The 17,500-nt window shown below is 33.9% G+C and overlaps 1 protein-coding gene across 3 annotated transcripts in view; it reads right to left on the reverse strand.

Annotated features, from left to right (window-relative positions):
• Nucleotides 1–17,500, reverse strand: part of LOC145245887 (globin-like) — a 420,901-nt gene that overhangs the window by 402,954 nt on the left and 447 nt on the right. The gene's annotated exons all lie outside the window — the stretch shown is intronic.

Below are 17,500 nucleotides of genomic sequence, written 5' to 3' on the forward strand. Positions count from 1 at the left end.
TATATATATATATATATATATATATATATATATATATATATACGCATACTTTCTTTTTGTCTATTTGAATAATCTCTCAGTTTGTTTATCTCCGTTGGAATATATAACATTCCTTTGTAAGTAGTCTCTGATATTATTACACACATTAAACATTGCACCGTGCATTATAAAATACTTCACCAAATCCACAAATATATCTGTAATTGTACCCGCACTGTTTTTGGGCCCGGGTTTCAGACGTTCTTTTAAAGAAAATAATACACTTTAACCTTATGTTCTCTGTAATAAATTCTTTAAAAATATCACGTATCAGAAAATATGTTAGATAGCAAGACCGAGGTGTTGAGAGATTAGAAGGGCGTTGATTGGTCGAACGTGATCACATGGGGTATAGAAAAACATTTTAAAGAGTTAAGCAACCGATGCAAAGCAGTAGAGGCAGGATTATGTACATGATAATGCCCTCAGCATGTCTTGAGTTGAATCTAAAAAGTATTTGTCTACAATTCCAGGTGGACCAAGCTGTTACGGAATTCAGATAAAAGCTCTGAACGCGGTTAATGTTAGTACTTAAAAGAGTCTTCTGTTGTCAATAACCAAGTGTGTTGTCCTCGGGGAGGGGTTTCTTAATAGACCAAGCTGTTGCAAAGTCCAGATGATGGCTTTAACCGGGACGACGTCATTACTTAAAATTAAATATTACTATATATCAGAGAAAGTCAGTGTTCCTTCTAGCACACATCTATTGAACTTTTAGAACTAATCGAACTAAAGCAATATGAAATAAATACTGTGTCTAAAACTAAATGGTGTTTCCATGAGCAAAGTTTCTTCCCTAAAAAATTCTACAATTTGGGGTGTTTCGATCAAATTTAAGAAGAATCGGAAATTTTTTAATTTTCCAATGGAATGTCGTGCATGCTTCCATGGCAGGTGCTCGTCTGACCCTCCGATCTCTGCCCCCCCCCTCGCCAATCTTTCACGAAAAACACCCGTCTAGCCGAATCCACTGTGAAAAATTTCCCCCACTCTTTATCTGTGCCTAAATCAAAACGTGGATTCCATGAACACAGCTTCTTTCTTAGAACTGCACGCCCGTGGAACTCTGTTCCGTTTGCCGTCTTCCCACCTGACTACAACTTGGATGTGTTCAAGTCCAACGTTAACAAATTCCTAATGAACCGTCCCCTTAAGTAAACACTTCATCTCCACACTAACGTAATGTACTTGCAATAACCCTTATCCCCGAGTGGCTCCCGGGCCTTGATAAGTGGTGACCACAATGTAAGAAAAAAAACAAAAAAAAAAACAACATTCAAAATCTCTGAGAAACTGAAATCCTGAGAATATCTATTAATGCATATTTAATAATTAAATTAAAAAAAAAAAAACGAGCGAATCCGAAACTATATGACCCGTTTGTATTTTTTTAAATAAACATGATCGATAAATTAGTTTCAGACTTTACCGCACAAAAATACGGCTGGCAAAGAAAAAAAAAAAAAAAAAAAGAGGCAAAAGCCTCTTATATATATATAGTCATCCACATGACAGTCGGGGCTTCTAACCATACGATTCTAACTATACGATTGCTGCTATGGGTGAGAGAGAAAGGATAGAGAGAGGAGAGAGGAGAGGAAAGGAGGGAATCGAGATTGAGAAGATAGATATGTTTAAAGTGTAGAGAATTGAATTATTTCGAGCATGGTGAGAGGAAAATAGGTGTAGTTTGCACTCAAATCTGTTTAATAACTATTTCATTTATTTTACTTATAATAACCAGATTTCTTAAGATAATGATTATTACCTATTAATTTTTATTTTCGAGAACGTTGTTTTATTTTAGTATTAAGCGCACAAAAGCTGCCAAAAGAACAACATTTTTCCACCACCCACGGAAGTATCACGTAAATTCTCCTTGTCCTACGCCGTATACCATTGGTTCTTTATAATATCTTACTTTTATTGATTGTTCGAATTAAAGACACGTTTATCGTTGGTAAAAACCATAGAAAGTTTTAAACAAACAAACAAACAAATATCAGAATCACTTATGGGATCGGAATTCAAAAAGCTAACTTTTTTCCGATTCGGATACCGATTCCGTTAACCTAAACAGTTCCGATTTTTCTATTGTCGATTTGATTAATCGTCCCAGATTTATATATATATATATATATATATATATATATATATATATATATATATATATATATATATATGTGTGTGTGTGTGTGTGTGTGTGCGTGTGTGTGTGTGTGTGGGTGTGTTATATCTATTTATATATTTCTTTATATTTATATATATTATATATATTTATATATATATTATATATACCTATATATATTATATATATTTATATACAGAGGGGAACGATAAAATTATCGCCCTAGAAAAGACGACATGATTCTATATCCGTTTGTTAAAACCGTTTGTTGTTGTTGCTGTTGTGGTTTTTTTTGCAGACTATGTACTAGTTGACCAGTTGTGTAGAAATCCCAAGAGCGATAGGAGCATTCTTCATGTTTGAAAGCGACACAATGTTCAACGTGCGAGATCGGAGATGCGTTGCTCTACAACTTGTGCTCTCTAACGAGCACCCTCAAAATGCAAATCTGAATAACAGGGATGTGCCCAGGATGATGAAAACAAAGTCTCCGGAAATGGTTTGGGTGTGGTTTCAAGTGAGAGCCATATCACGCCACCTCATATTTTCGAAGCCGAATAGAAAGTAAACACCGAAGTGAGCCTGGATGTGCTGAATAGTATAATGATCCCGTGTTGCACTCAGGTGGTGACTGGCAGACGATGGGTATGGTAGTAGGATTCGGCGCCGACCCTTAAGTTCTAAGAGACCTCGGCTTCTCTTCAGAAAGGTGTTAACTGTGTACCCATCTCTTACTGGCTTCCTCCTTCGACCTGAACCCGATTAACTACTTCGTTTGCTCATACGTTGCAATCATCACCAATATGACCTCCCACCACGTTAAAGCCACCATGATCGCCGCCATACGCCGTGTATTCGCCGAGCGCTTGTAAAAAAAGCATGCGCCTAGTTTCAGACCTGTATCGAAGCAATGCTTTAGGTTGAAGGGGGCTACATTACAAATATGTCGACTCTACTACATACTCAAGTTACCTAAATTGATATTCTCAATAAAAGTCTTAAAATAAAGCTGTAGTGTTGTTTTCTTTAGGACGACAAATTTATCGTTCCCCCCCTGTATATCTACTTATTTTATACACATACGTATCTGTGTGCGCGTGTATGTGTATGTGTGGGTGTGTGTGTATGTGTAAAACTTTCTGGGGAAGAAAAAAGAAACGATCCGGATCTCTACGTTTAAAGTGGCTATCAAGAAAGAACCCTTTTTAAAATATAAACCTGTTCAATATAAGTAAAGGTTGGATGTACTTAAGAATGATATATTATAATGGAAATAAAAGATATTTCAAGCTAATGCGACACTTACAAATAGGGTTTGGTGTCAGAAGTGAGATATGTTAATTACGGAAGTGAATGTAAATAAATAGGCCAAATTCATTTGACGATAAGGCCAGAATTAGACAATGCCAAATGCTTTAGACAATAAGGACAAATGCATTAGACAGAGGCCAAACGCATTAGACAGAGGCCAAATGCATTAGACAATGAGGCTAAATGTATTAGACAATGAGGCCAAATGTATTAGATAATGAGGCCAAATGTATTAGACGCATTAGACAATGAGGCCAAATACATTAGACAATGAGGCCAAATGTATTAGACAATAAGGCCAAATGCATTAGACTAAGGCCAAATGCATTAGACAATAAGGCCAAATGCATTGGACAATAAGGCTAAATGCATTAGACAATAAGGCCAAATACATTAGACAATAAGGCCAAATACATTAGACAAAGGCCAAATGCATAAGACTAAGGCCAAATGCATTAGACAATAAGGCCAAATAGACGATGCCAAATAATTAGACTATGAGGCTAAATGCATTAGACAAGGCTGCATTAGACAATTCCAAATGCATTAGACAATAAGGCAAAATGCATAAGACTAAAGCCAAATGCATGACAATAAGGCCAAGTAGACGATGCCAAATACATTAGACTATAAGGCTAAATGCATTAGACAAGGCTGCATTAGACAATACCAAATGCATTAGACAATAAGGCCAAATACATAAGACTAAAGCCAAATGCATGCCAATAAGGCCAAGTAGACGATGCAAAATACATTAGACTATAAGGCTAAATGCATTAGACAATAAGGCTGCATTAGACAATGCCAAATACATTAGACAATAAGGCCAAATGCATTAGACGATAAGGCCAAATGCATTAGGCGATAAGGCTAAATACAGTAGATTACGGCTAAATGCATTAGACAATAAGGCCAAATGCATTAGAGTAAAGCCAAATGTATTAGAGAAGGCCAAATGGATTAGATATTAAGGCCAAATGCTAGACAAGGCCATTGCATCAGACAATAAGGCCAAATGCATTAGACTAAGGCCAAATGCTTTAGACAATGCCAAATGTATTAGACCAAATTAGATCAAATGCATTAGACATTAAGGCCAAATGCATTATAGGTCAAATGCATTAGACAATTAGACCAAATGCATTAGACGATAAGGCCAAATACCTTAGACAATAAGGCTAAATGCATTAGAAAACAAGGCTAAATGCATTAGACAAGACTAAATCATTAGACAATAAGGCCAAATGCATTAGACAATAAGGCCAAATGTATTAGACAAGGCCAAATGCATTAGACAATGGTAAATGCATTAGACAATGCTAAATGCATTAGATAATAAGGCCAAATGCATTAGACATGAAGCTAAATGCATTAGACAATAAGGTTAAATGCATTAGACGATAAGGCCAAATACATTAGACAATAAGGCCAAATGCATTAGACAATAGGGCCAAATACAGTAGACAATAAGGCTAAATGCATTAGACAAGGCCAAATGCATTAAACAATAAGGCCAAATACATTAGACAATAACGCCAAATGCATTAGACAATAAGTGTTTTATAATGAGTCACCCACGAGTAGCGGGCTGCCAATCGTGGCACTGCGATTGTTCCATTGTTGTCAAAGTGAAGCTTTTCAATAGATAGATTTAAAAAGTCGCAACAGATTATGATCAGGCAAAATGCTTAAGAAATATGAATAAATTAAAAAAACAAAAAATATTTACAGTTAAAATTGATAATAAAAGTTTAAAATTTTAGTTTTCATGATCAATAATTATTTGCATAAACAAAATTGATCAACCGCATCAAACAAAATAGAGTTCTTTCTTTTTGCACGTAGTTAGTCAGAGATAAAAGTTAGATAATCACGGATGTAGATAGTAAATGGGAGCTTTGGCTCGGAAGAGATTTGATTTCTTAGTCTACGGGAGCGGTTCAGAGGATTCTATTAAAAATGTAGAATACAACGAAGCGTTTGCAATTCCGAGACGGGGATCAGCAGAACATCTATTTTATATGTAAAATAATATTTGTCAGCTGCTTTTCCTTCGAAGGTAGAATTTTCGTGAAAAAGAGGAAAGGATGGAAAAAAGTGTCTCCTTTTGATAGGATATTACAGATGTTATTTGTCCGGCAAAAAAGAGTTGCGTCCATCCATCTATCCAGGGTATTTTACCTCGCGGTATATACAGCGCCTCGACTACCACAGTGGTCACCCATCTGGTATATGGCTTAACTCGGTGATCTAGCGAGAACCGGTATATCAACGTGCCGTATATATGAAAAAGAGTCGCGAATGAAAATAGTGGCGGTCAATTTTTTATTGAATAGTGGATATTATTTACGAGCAGCGCTGATCTTATAGTTCTCTCAGTAGAACTGCGAATTACTAATTATATAGGTTTTAAGATTCCGGGCTTCGGATGGGTGCTATTCTATTTGCACTGAAGATATATATATATATATATATATATATATATATATATATATATATATATTATTTCCCGTATGCAGATAGAATGATATAAGGATATATAATACAGTCCGCAAAAATGCAACCGAGGGTAGTGAAATAAAATACAAATATATTAGTCTAATGAACGATTCCCTACGAAGATGAAACGAGGGAAATTCTCTGTAGCTTCATCATCATATAGTTGAATAATTTACTATATCTATCTCTGCATATATAGTCTCGGAAGATTTTAAACTTTAACACTATATAAACATAAGAATGAAAAATTAAAAATTTTTAGTCCTTCGTTGGAAAATTATTTTGTCAGTAAGTCATTTAATCTCCTGCAATCGCTGAATCAACTTGCTTTCTCGACCTCACAATTGTCCTAATGTTATTTCAGGGATCATCAGTTGTCTACCATGAAACACTGTTTCGGGGATTTAAAAACAAAACATAATCATGGCTCACCAGAAGTGTTGATCAAATATCACCATATATATATATATATATATATATATATATATATATATATATATATATATATATATATATATATATATATTGTCATTTGGGCGGTCGGGTTTCGATCCTGGCTTGAGGCAGTTGCCTGTCTAGCCGCACTGATGAGCTGTGAAGCAGCGAATCAGTACTGTATGTGGATGACTATAATGCCCCCCTATCTAGGGTTGAGCATATTAGGAAGTGATATACAAACTGCCATTAGCTTATTAAGCGACGCTATTTGTGTAAAAAAATCAAGCGGAGGCATTTGGACGATGTCACAACATTGTTAATTCATTACCCGTACATCATCAATCGTATAGTGTAATGGTGAGAAGCCTTGACTGTCATTTGGGCGGTCGGGGATCCTGGCCTGAGGCAGTTGCTTTTCTAGCCGCACTGATGAGCTGTGAAGCAACGAATCGGTACTGCATGTGGATTACTATATATATATATATATATATATATATATATATAGTAATCCACATGCAGTACCGATTCGTTGCCTGTCTAGCCGCACTGATGAGCTGTGAAACAGCGAAACAGTACTGTATGTGGATGACTATATATATATATATATATATATATATATATATATATATATATGATTGTTGAGCTGGATTAAATCCGACGATATGAAATAAAATGGAGGTGGAAGGACCTGGATACTCAACGTTTCGCCCGATTTATGCGGGCTTCTTCAAGAGGGATGGTCATTGACGAGAGAGTCGGAGGATTGGGGCTATATATAATGATGGGGGAGAGCAGCGTGTTTTCCTTATGTAAATTAGATGTCATATATACATGTATATACATTTTATGAGAGAAGAACTAATTATAGTAAACTAGTGTAGTGGATTACGTCTAAAAGATAAAATATCGTAGAGATTAAAAATTGTGTTTGGAAATATAGCGGTGATAGATTAAATAAATAAAATGACACGAGATTACGAAAGAATTTTTTTTTTTTTTTTTTTTTTTTTTTTTTAAATTAGAAATAATTTTATCCCAATTCAATTATTTCTAATTTAAAAAAAAAAAAAAAAAAAAAAAATTCTTTCGTAATCTCGTGTCATTTTATTTATTTAATCTATCACCGCTATATTTCCAAACACAATTTTTAATCTCTACGATATTTTATCTTTTAGACGTAATCCACTACACTAGTTTACTATAATTAGTTCTTCTCTCATAAAATGTATATACATGTATATATGACATCTAATTTACATAAGGAAAACACGCTGCTCTCCCCCATCATTATATATAGCCCCAATCCTCCGACTCTCTCGTCAATGACCATCCCTCTTGAAGAAGCCCGCATAAATCGGGCGAAACGTTGAGTATCCAGGTCCTTCCACCTCCATTTTATTTCATATATATATATATATATATATATATAAAGTTTTTAGTGGTACAAAATGTTATTAAAGTTTTAAAAAGGATGTGGAGTCATCAGATTTTTGGGGAAGATCGATGCAGGGAGAAAAAAATAGACACTATAAATAGCTAAAAGACTATTAAATTAAAAAAAAAGAACCTTTCGTCCGATCCTTGTCAAGAGATTACGTCGGCAGCGATTAAAATAAAAGAATTGACACAATTGAAAAATGGAGGCGGAGGGAGGGATGAAAAAAAAAAAATTAAACTACACGGGGTGAATTAAATGAATGAATAATCCGTGATATATCGTCCATGTTTCAGAACCTGGGACAAAATTAAAAAAACAAACAAACAACAACAAAACAAAAAACGTTAACTTGCCTGCAAATAAGTGCAGAAACAAGAAATAATGACGCAATGAAGGCATTTTTTTTCTTCCTGATAAATCAGAGCTCTTTAAACAGGTCTAATTTATGCGACAGCTACTTTTGTCTACATAGCGTTAGTTTGTACATTAGTACAGTTACGGCCTCCAAGATATTGAGATGTTGTTTGGAACGGGCCCTGTGTACAATGCGAAAACAGCCATCTTTCCAACATAAGAAAAGTGATTATAAAATAAATAACATTAACTTGATAGTGACACACTTTAAAATCAGCTCAGGTGTTCGATTTTTTTTTATTAGTTTATGTGGAGTATTTTTCGAAAGCGACATGATGGATCGTATCGTGTCGAAGTCACGAATGAAAAGAAAAAACCGAACACAAAACAATGGGTGAAAATAACGATCTAATTTCCCACCAAAATATACACAGAGTCAAATGAATGCGGAAGGGAAGAGGTAGACATTAATTTGACATTATGTAGTTTTTTTTTATTGTACTTTCTTAAAAGCAAAGAATGCGAACACTTTCTCACCCTCTTCTTTATTTGTCTCTTTCTTTCTAGTTACGGAGTAAATAGCATTATTACTGTGGTGGTATTTCCTTGTTTAATTTATTATGGACTATTTCAAAAATACGGTTGTATTATAAGTATACTTAATAAACACACACACACACACACACACACACACACACACACACACACACACACATATATATATATATATATATATATATATATATATATATATATATATATATATATATATCGGCCGTTCGATGGCGCCCGATCAAAGAATACGCTTAAATGTGATATTTTAATTCATGCAGATTTCGTATTTATTATTATAGAGCTAATATTCTATTGATTATTATATTGTACCCATATATAATAGTGATGTCAAAAGTTTAAAAAAATTACTTATACGGCACAATTAAAAATTGACTTATACGGCACAATTAAAAATTGACTTATACGGCACAATTAAAAATTGACTTATACGGCACAATGACGCTAACACAACGGTTCGCGCATAATAACCGAAGTTCTTGTCGGTAGTAAATGGGAGACCATTTGGGACTTCAAGGTACTCTATGTGCTCTCCGCTTATCACGGCATTTTCGTCCTCGACTTCTTGCCACTAGACTGAAAACAGTGCCGATTCAGGAGAGGTGTGGTTAGAATTGCGCAACCCTTGCTCACAATTACACGCGCAGCTGCCCCCCCCCCCGAAGGGGGCATCCTTTGTCTTTCGAGACTGAACGAAGGCATATAAAAATTGACTTGCGTACACGCAAAAGTAGCTGTCGCATAAATTAGACCTGTTTAAAGAGCTCTGATTTATCAGGAAGAAAAAAAATGCCTTCATTGCGTCATTATTTCTTGTTTCTGCACTTATTTGCAGGCAAGTTAACGTTTTTTGTTTTGTTGTTGTTTGTTTGTTTTTTTAATTTTGTCCCAGGTTCTGAAACATGGACGATATATCACGGATTATTCATTCATTTAATTCACCCCGTGTAGTTTAATATTTTTTTTCATCCCTCCCTCCGCCTCCATTTTTCAATTGTGTCAATTCTTTTATTTTAATCGCTGCCGACGTAATCTCTTGACAAGGATCGGACGAAAGGTTCTTTTTTTTTTAATTTAATAGTCTTTTAGCTATTTATAGTGTCTATTTTTTTCTCCCTGCATCGATCTTTCCCAAAAATCTGATGACTCCACATCCTTTTTAAAACTTTAATAACATTTTGTACCACTAAAAACTTTATATATATATATATATATATATATATATATATATATATATATATATATATATATATAGTCTAAAATCGAAACCAAAATATATAGCTCTCCAGTTTTACTTGCTATCGTTTAAGCTATCGTTAGATGGATAGGAAAACGTTAAAATTTAAATGACTTTTACGTGTAAATATATATAAACGCATGCATACAAGAGTACTTTACGTCGTCTTACGCCTGGTGAGTCCCAATTTCTTTCAATTTTGACCTCGTAGCAGCTATTTTTACCAGCTAAAGAAAAAAATTGAATTTGTTCCACAAGCCTAAATAATGTAATATATCAAGTTACACGCCCGTAGAAAAGAAATTGACACAGAATTTTTAATCGTTCTTCAGACAGGTAAGATCACTATTATATATGTATATATATAATCATACACATGCAGTACTGTTTCGCTGTATCACAGCTCTTCAGTATAACTTGACAAGCAACTACCTCAAGCCACGTTCGAAACTCGATCGTCGAGACAACAGGCGGCACTTCTAACGTTATTTGTTTGCTGCTATGACAGACATGTGAATTAACAATGTCCAAAAATTGTACAAACACTCCATTTGTTTACACAAAGAGCATCACATACACACACACACACACACACACACACACACACACACACACACACACACACAAATTATTAATCTTCAAGAAACTTTATTTTCTGTGATTAAAATATAGAGAAAAAAAACTGACAAGCAAAGACATTGTTTAAGTCATCTTCAGTTTAATATGCTATTTTAAACTTTAGCTTGACATACCAACGAATATGCTATTTAAAAACTGACAGGCCAATTAAAATTGCTACTTACTAATCAACGCCGTGATATACAGGCGTTCATTCTGTACAGAGGTACGTTTTGTTTTAAAATTAAATAGGACTGACTAATGAAAATTCTAATTCAAAGTCAATTGTGACAAACGGACACACGCGCACAAAAAATATATCCATAGCGCGCCCACATACACGCATACACGCACGCACTTCTAAAGAGTCCAAGGTGCAACGACTTAACCGACTTGATATCAGTTGTTGAAAAATAAATACATATAAGAGAAAAAGGCTGTAAAACTGTTTGCTAGCTACAAAAACAAATTACTCGCACGATTACATATCGGGTTAAAACATAAGAGAGCTTATGTAGGTATTACACATGTACTAGCTGTCCCGGTATCTTGCGTTGCCCGAGAAAATATAGTGAGAAAAAAAAAACTCTTTCCACTCCAAATGCGAAGCCTTTCTCTACGATATAGAAATATTCGTTAAACATTAATTTGTGCGTGTGGAGAGGATTACTAACCTTTTTTCTTGGTAGCGTTTTGGAGAAAGTGCTTATCTTTAATTTATGACATTATTTGAAAATTCAATAGCGTAAAATAAAGCGTTCATTTACAAATCTGAACTTTTTATAAAAGTAATTTGAATTTAAAATAAAAGAAACTGTAATGCAGTTCATTTTATTCATATATTTTTGGAAATGGCCCCCGACGAGACATGAAGCCACTTGATCAATCCAGTAATTATAGGAGAAACGACCTCATGAAAAAGAATTTCAAAAACTACCTGGCGAATATCTCCTCTGAACCACGTGCAACTGAGATACTAACAATTGTACTTAAAAAAAGAATATTAAAAAAAATCCCTCGGTTGGAATGTTTGCGATAGTGGGCCATAAGGTACGATGATCCATACTCAGAAAATTGATAAAAGGGAGAATATATATATATATATATATATATATATATATATATATATATATATATATATATATATATATATATATATATATATATATAAAGGCCACCCGGCGTTGTCCAGCCGCAAAAAAAAAAACGCTTAAATATTATATTTTAATTAATAAAAGCTTTGTATTATAATTTTTTTGTGTGAAAATATTAAATAAGCAATGCTTAATTCAATGGTAATATCGATAGTTCGAGAAATTCATTTTTCTTCGATTTATATCGAATTCATTAATACGTACTTTAGGGCTTTTTTTCGTAATGTTTCTGTAAAAATTATTTTTTTTTTTATTGTTACAAATTACGATGCTTTATTTAAATTTTTCTTTGATACATTTTTTTCATTTAAACAAATCATAATAAAGAACACAAATGAGCAGTATACAAAAAATGGCTGCTTGAAATCTGGGAGGTCCACATATTCTTGTACTAAATAGTATTTTTTCATGCGCTTTCATCTTTTAAAACTGACATACGAGATGTCCTTGATTTCGAATTTGGAGCGGCCAGTGCCCGTTTGAATCATTAACTGGAACTTTCAAATCCCACCTTACTTCCTGCAACATAATTATCTAATGTCTTGTAAGCGTCCCAATTTCCTCTTTACATATTTACAGTCATATTTACACATACCTACACACGCACGCACACACACACATACACACACGCACACACACATACATACATTACATATACACATATATATATTCAGTTTGGAAACCGATGAATCTCACAGGTGATAAATTCATTTTTATAACATGAATAGGTTAGATAAAGTAATTAAGAATAGGAAAGTAGATCTAATATTTCTAACATGCCTTATTCCTAAGATTCAGGGAGGTGGTGTTTGATCAAGACTGCTGGGAGCCATGGTGTAATATACTGTTTTATTTTTAAATCCACAAAACAGTGTTTCATGGTAAACAACTGATGATCCCTTAAAAATAAATTATTATTGGTACTATAGTGAATTCAAGAGAGCATATTGATGCAGTGATTGCAGGTGATTAAATAACTTACTGACTAAATAGTTTTCTAATGAATGATACTTTTTTTTGGTATAGTTTTAAAGGTTAAAAACTTCCAAGACTATATATATATATATATATATATATATATATATATATATATATATATATATATATATATATGTATGTATGTGTGTGTGTATGTAAAAACATGCCGACACCCACGAACGCATATGCTTACTAATAATTTATTATTTTATATATTTATTTATTTTAAAGTAAAGTTATTTTGTGTATGGTGCGTTTGCTATTTCATTTCCTCAGATTAATAAAGTTTAGGATAACTAATTTCTAATTCAAACACGGGGTATCTAAGTTTTTACATGTGCTTGACATACTATTTTCAACTCGACTATCGGCGAGCGTTCAGTTTCTTTGACATTCGAGTAGTGGTTCTTATTCAGCATTTTTGCTTTTGAATGTATTTCTTTTGTTCATAATATCTGCTTTTTGAATCTATGAGGTCATATTATTATTATGTGCTTTAAGTATCAACTCTAAATTTTCATAGCATCTACAGCCCAGTTTATTATGTTTTTATTCAAGATTTTGTGTTAAGGGTTTGTTACGAGGAAATGTTTTTCGATGAGATTTGGAATTTTTTCCGAGTTTGCTTTTCCACACTCGAATATATGGCGGAATATACCAAATTATATTTCTTTTTCGACTAATCTTTGTCTAATTATAACTATTTGTGTTCTTTTTTGTATTTATTTTATATCAAAGTATACATTCTTTTTCATAGCTGTGTTGTAGATGTTGCTTGTTTTCTTAGATATACTATCATCACCATGATTCTACTAAATCAACTGTCAATAGAGTTTGATAAAGGATTGATGGGGGATCGTTAGACTTTAATTTTATGTATATTGGATTAGTTTTATCTTTAAAGTATGGCTCGTATGTATTTTTATTTAAGAAATTAGTTATTTTTATGTTAGCCGATACCTCTACTTTTAGGCCTTACAGGCGGAATAGAAAGAAACAAAGATTCTCACAAAGTAAAAATGAGATTCGTAAAAGTTGCTAAATTTTTATTTTATTTTCATAGCCCTATGGATTAAACACTCGCTGGTTAGTTATATTATTCGTGGAAACAATAGCATCACCAACTAAGTTTAATGCATAACATATTCTATACTGTCCCAAAAATTATATTAAAATCACAGATCTCTCTCTTTCTCTTTCTGTCTGGTTGTCTGTTTGTCTGCTGTCTGTCTCCGTCTCTCTCTCTCTCTCTCTCTCTCTCTCTCTCTCTCTCTCTATATATATATATATATATATATATATATATATGTATATATGTATATGTGTGTGTGTGTAGTGTTGATCTAAAATGATAAGGTAGTTTCTGTAGAAAATTCCTATTAACGGAATCTCATTATAAATTTATTTCAACATAAGAACGGACATTCTCAAACGAGCTGATATATACAGAATTGATTTACACAATGTCGTGAATTGTGTTGTTGAATTTGATGTGAATTTCTCTATTGTGTAAATCATGCAAATCTAAACAAATCAGCTTGAAATAAAGTTATAATGAGATTGGGTTCAGTTTGTGATATATTATTCCTTTAAGCCATTATATATATATATATATATATATATATATATATATATATATATATATATTGTGGAGAGAGAGAAACATAGAGAAGCAGAGAGAGAGAGAGAGAGAGAGAGAGAGAGAGAGAGAGAGAGAGAGAGAGATAATAGAATATTTAAAGACAGGCATGGAGAACAAAAAGAAACGCATGTTAAAGACCAGAGGTCTGTGAAACACACACACACACACACACACACACACACACACACACACATATATATATATATGGAGATAGAGAGAGAAGAGAGAGACAGAGACAGAGAGAGAAAGAGAGAATGAGAGAGATGGAAAGAGAGAGTGAAAGAGAGAGTGAGAGAGAGAAAAGAAAGAGTGAAAAAATAAAGAAAGAGAGACAAAAGCAGAGAGAGAGAGAGAGAGAGAGAGAAAAGAGAAACGAATAGAGAGAGATAGAGATAGATAGATAGATAGAGAGAGAGAGAGAGAGAGAGAGAGAGAGAGAGAGAGAGAGAGAATAAAATTATTAGAATTCAATAATTTCCCAAAACGATTGTTTATGTGTCTTTTTTCCACGTTAATTGACTATGGACTTCACACCTTTCTTTTTATCCTTTCCAAAATGGAATTAGTTTATTGCTAGTAACTGTCTGTATTTTTGAGATGAGGTCTTTTCATTGATTGAGATTGTCGGACTGACTTCCTCATCTTGGCTGTTATTGTCACAACGTTTCGGCCGTTTTGCCCTCCGGCCTTCGTCAGGTGTTTTGTATCGAACTGGGGAACCGTTTATTAGGAGTCTCGAACCCAACCCTTTATTATTATTACGGGGATACCGTGTTCGGACTCCAGCTAGGCTTTGAGACATCGTTGCTGATTCTCTGTTTTGAATGTTACTTTTTCACTGCCTTCATTCAGGATTGAACTCAGCACCTTTGGGTAACTGTAAACTTTGATACAACGTCTAGGACCACTCGGCCATATGTCACTAGTTTATTGCTATTCGTCTGTGTTGCTGCTATTAAGAAATTCCGATGGATTGGTATAGACACTTGCAGGCCAGAGTGCTCTTTCTCTATAGCGCTGCCTTTTCAAAGCCCATTTTCTCGACTTTTGTGTCTGTATTGTGGGGACGATAATCATTTACATCCAAAGTTCAAACATTCAGTCTTGCTATTTACAATGCCTCCCCACGGGACAGAGTTAGACACCAGGGGCGTTTTTTAACGTGGAGAAACAGAACAAAAATAAAAATTGTCTCAGTCGTGAAGGATTTCTCCTCCACTGACAGAGAACAAGAAATTGAAGCGCAGCATCTGAAGAACAGATAATACACTTTGATCTTGTCCCGACGGCCAAGTTATAAATTCAGTGTTGCTATGAACTTGTCGTAACCACCTTTATATCTCAAGTTGGTTCTAACATTTGACTTATCTATCCATTAGCAGTGGGCGGGTGTCTATTTAAATAGACATTTGATGAGGTCGTTTGCAGGCACTGATCCCAAGGGTCGGAGATTAGAACCGCCGACAATCAACTTGATCGTTGTAGGTTCAATCCCTGACTAGGGATGTGTACTGTTAGAGCCACACTGATGTAAGAGCTACACTGATTATATGTGGACGACTATATTATATGTATATGTATATATTATATGTATATCTATGTATATATGTATATATGTGTGTATATATGTGTGTGCGTGTGTATATGTGTGTGTATATGCGTGTGTATATGCGCGTGTATATGCGTGTGTACGAGTGTAGTTCAAAATGTAAAGCCACCTATTTTTTATCCCAAAAGTTGAATTGCTACGTAGACGAGTGACCTTTTGTGCTCTGGCATTTATCATCATTGTCAATACTCTTGCGATGAATGGTGGCTGTGCATAGGCGTCTGGAGCGTTGTTCTAAAAGTAAAGATCTCTATCTTTGTTTTGTTTTTAAAGTTGAATAAATACGAAGATGGGAATAATTCTATCGAATGAGCCACCTTTTATGCCCCAGAATTTATTTTTCTACACAGTAACACTTATTCTCTATGCACTTTAAATTCAATGACGGACCTCTGTCGTACGTCTGTGACAGAAGTTACATTCTTAGAATCTCACACTGTCAATATCTGCATCTTTCATGTCATTGATGCATAAGTTCAATCATCTGTTCGAACGTGATTGCCATGGACCAGATTGGACTAAAATCTGGTGTAACAATTCCATGATTCAGATATGATCGATATAGTAGATAGATTGATGTAAAACACACACACGCACACACACACGCGCGCGTACACAAATACGCTCGTGCGTGCACACACACACACACACACACACACACACATATATATATATATATAGAGAGAGAGAGAGAGGGTAAAAGAGACAGGGTACGGATTGTATATATATATATATATATATATATATATGGAGAGAGAGAGAAAGAAAGAAAGAGAAATGTAAGGATTGTATATATATAGAGATAGATAGATAGATAGATAGATAGATAGATAGATAGGTGAACACAATTACGTTAATAGTAGATAAATATATATGCACAGATGCACATAGATCAATTTGATACATGGATATAATTGATGTTACGAAGTTTAATAGATATACAGACGAAGAAGCAAATGTCTAGAATGGTGCGACTTGAGTTCCATTTATATTTACTTCTTCGCTAGGAGGTTAGACAAAAGGTCAAGATGTGATTTTGAGAAGCAAACTTAAAAAAATGCGTGAGCAGCCTTGTCGACATGTCCCGGTAAGTATGCATCAGGCAGTATATTTACCTTTTCTCAGAGGTAGGATTTCTAAGTACTTAACCGATATATATATATATATATATATATATATATATATATATATATATATATATATATATATATATATATATATATATATATATATATATATATATGTAGATAGATAGATAGATAGATAGATAGATGGATGGATGGATAGATAGATAGATAGATAGATAGATAGAAAGACAACCACTAGATTGAATGAGATATATTATGATACCGAACGGAAGCTTTATGAAATTAATGAACGAAGAAAAAAAAATGAACGAAAGAAGAAAAAATAGCGCGAATGAAAGTAAATAGGATGAAATAAAATAACACATAAATAAACGACAGAAATAATAAATACATA

Source organism: Euprymna scolopes, chromosome 1 (assembly GCF_053919585.1).
Source record: "Euprymna scolopes isolate OS-2025 chromosome 1, ASM5391958v1, whole genome shotgun sequence".
In the NCBI taxonomy this organism is placed as follows: Eukaryota; Metazoa; Mollusca; class Cephalopoda; order Sepiida; family Sepiolidae; genus Euprymna; species Euprymna scolopes.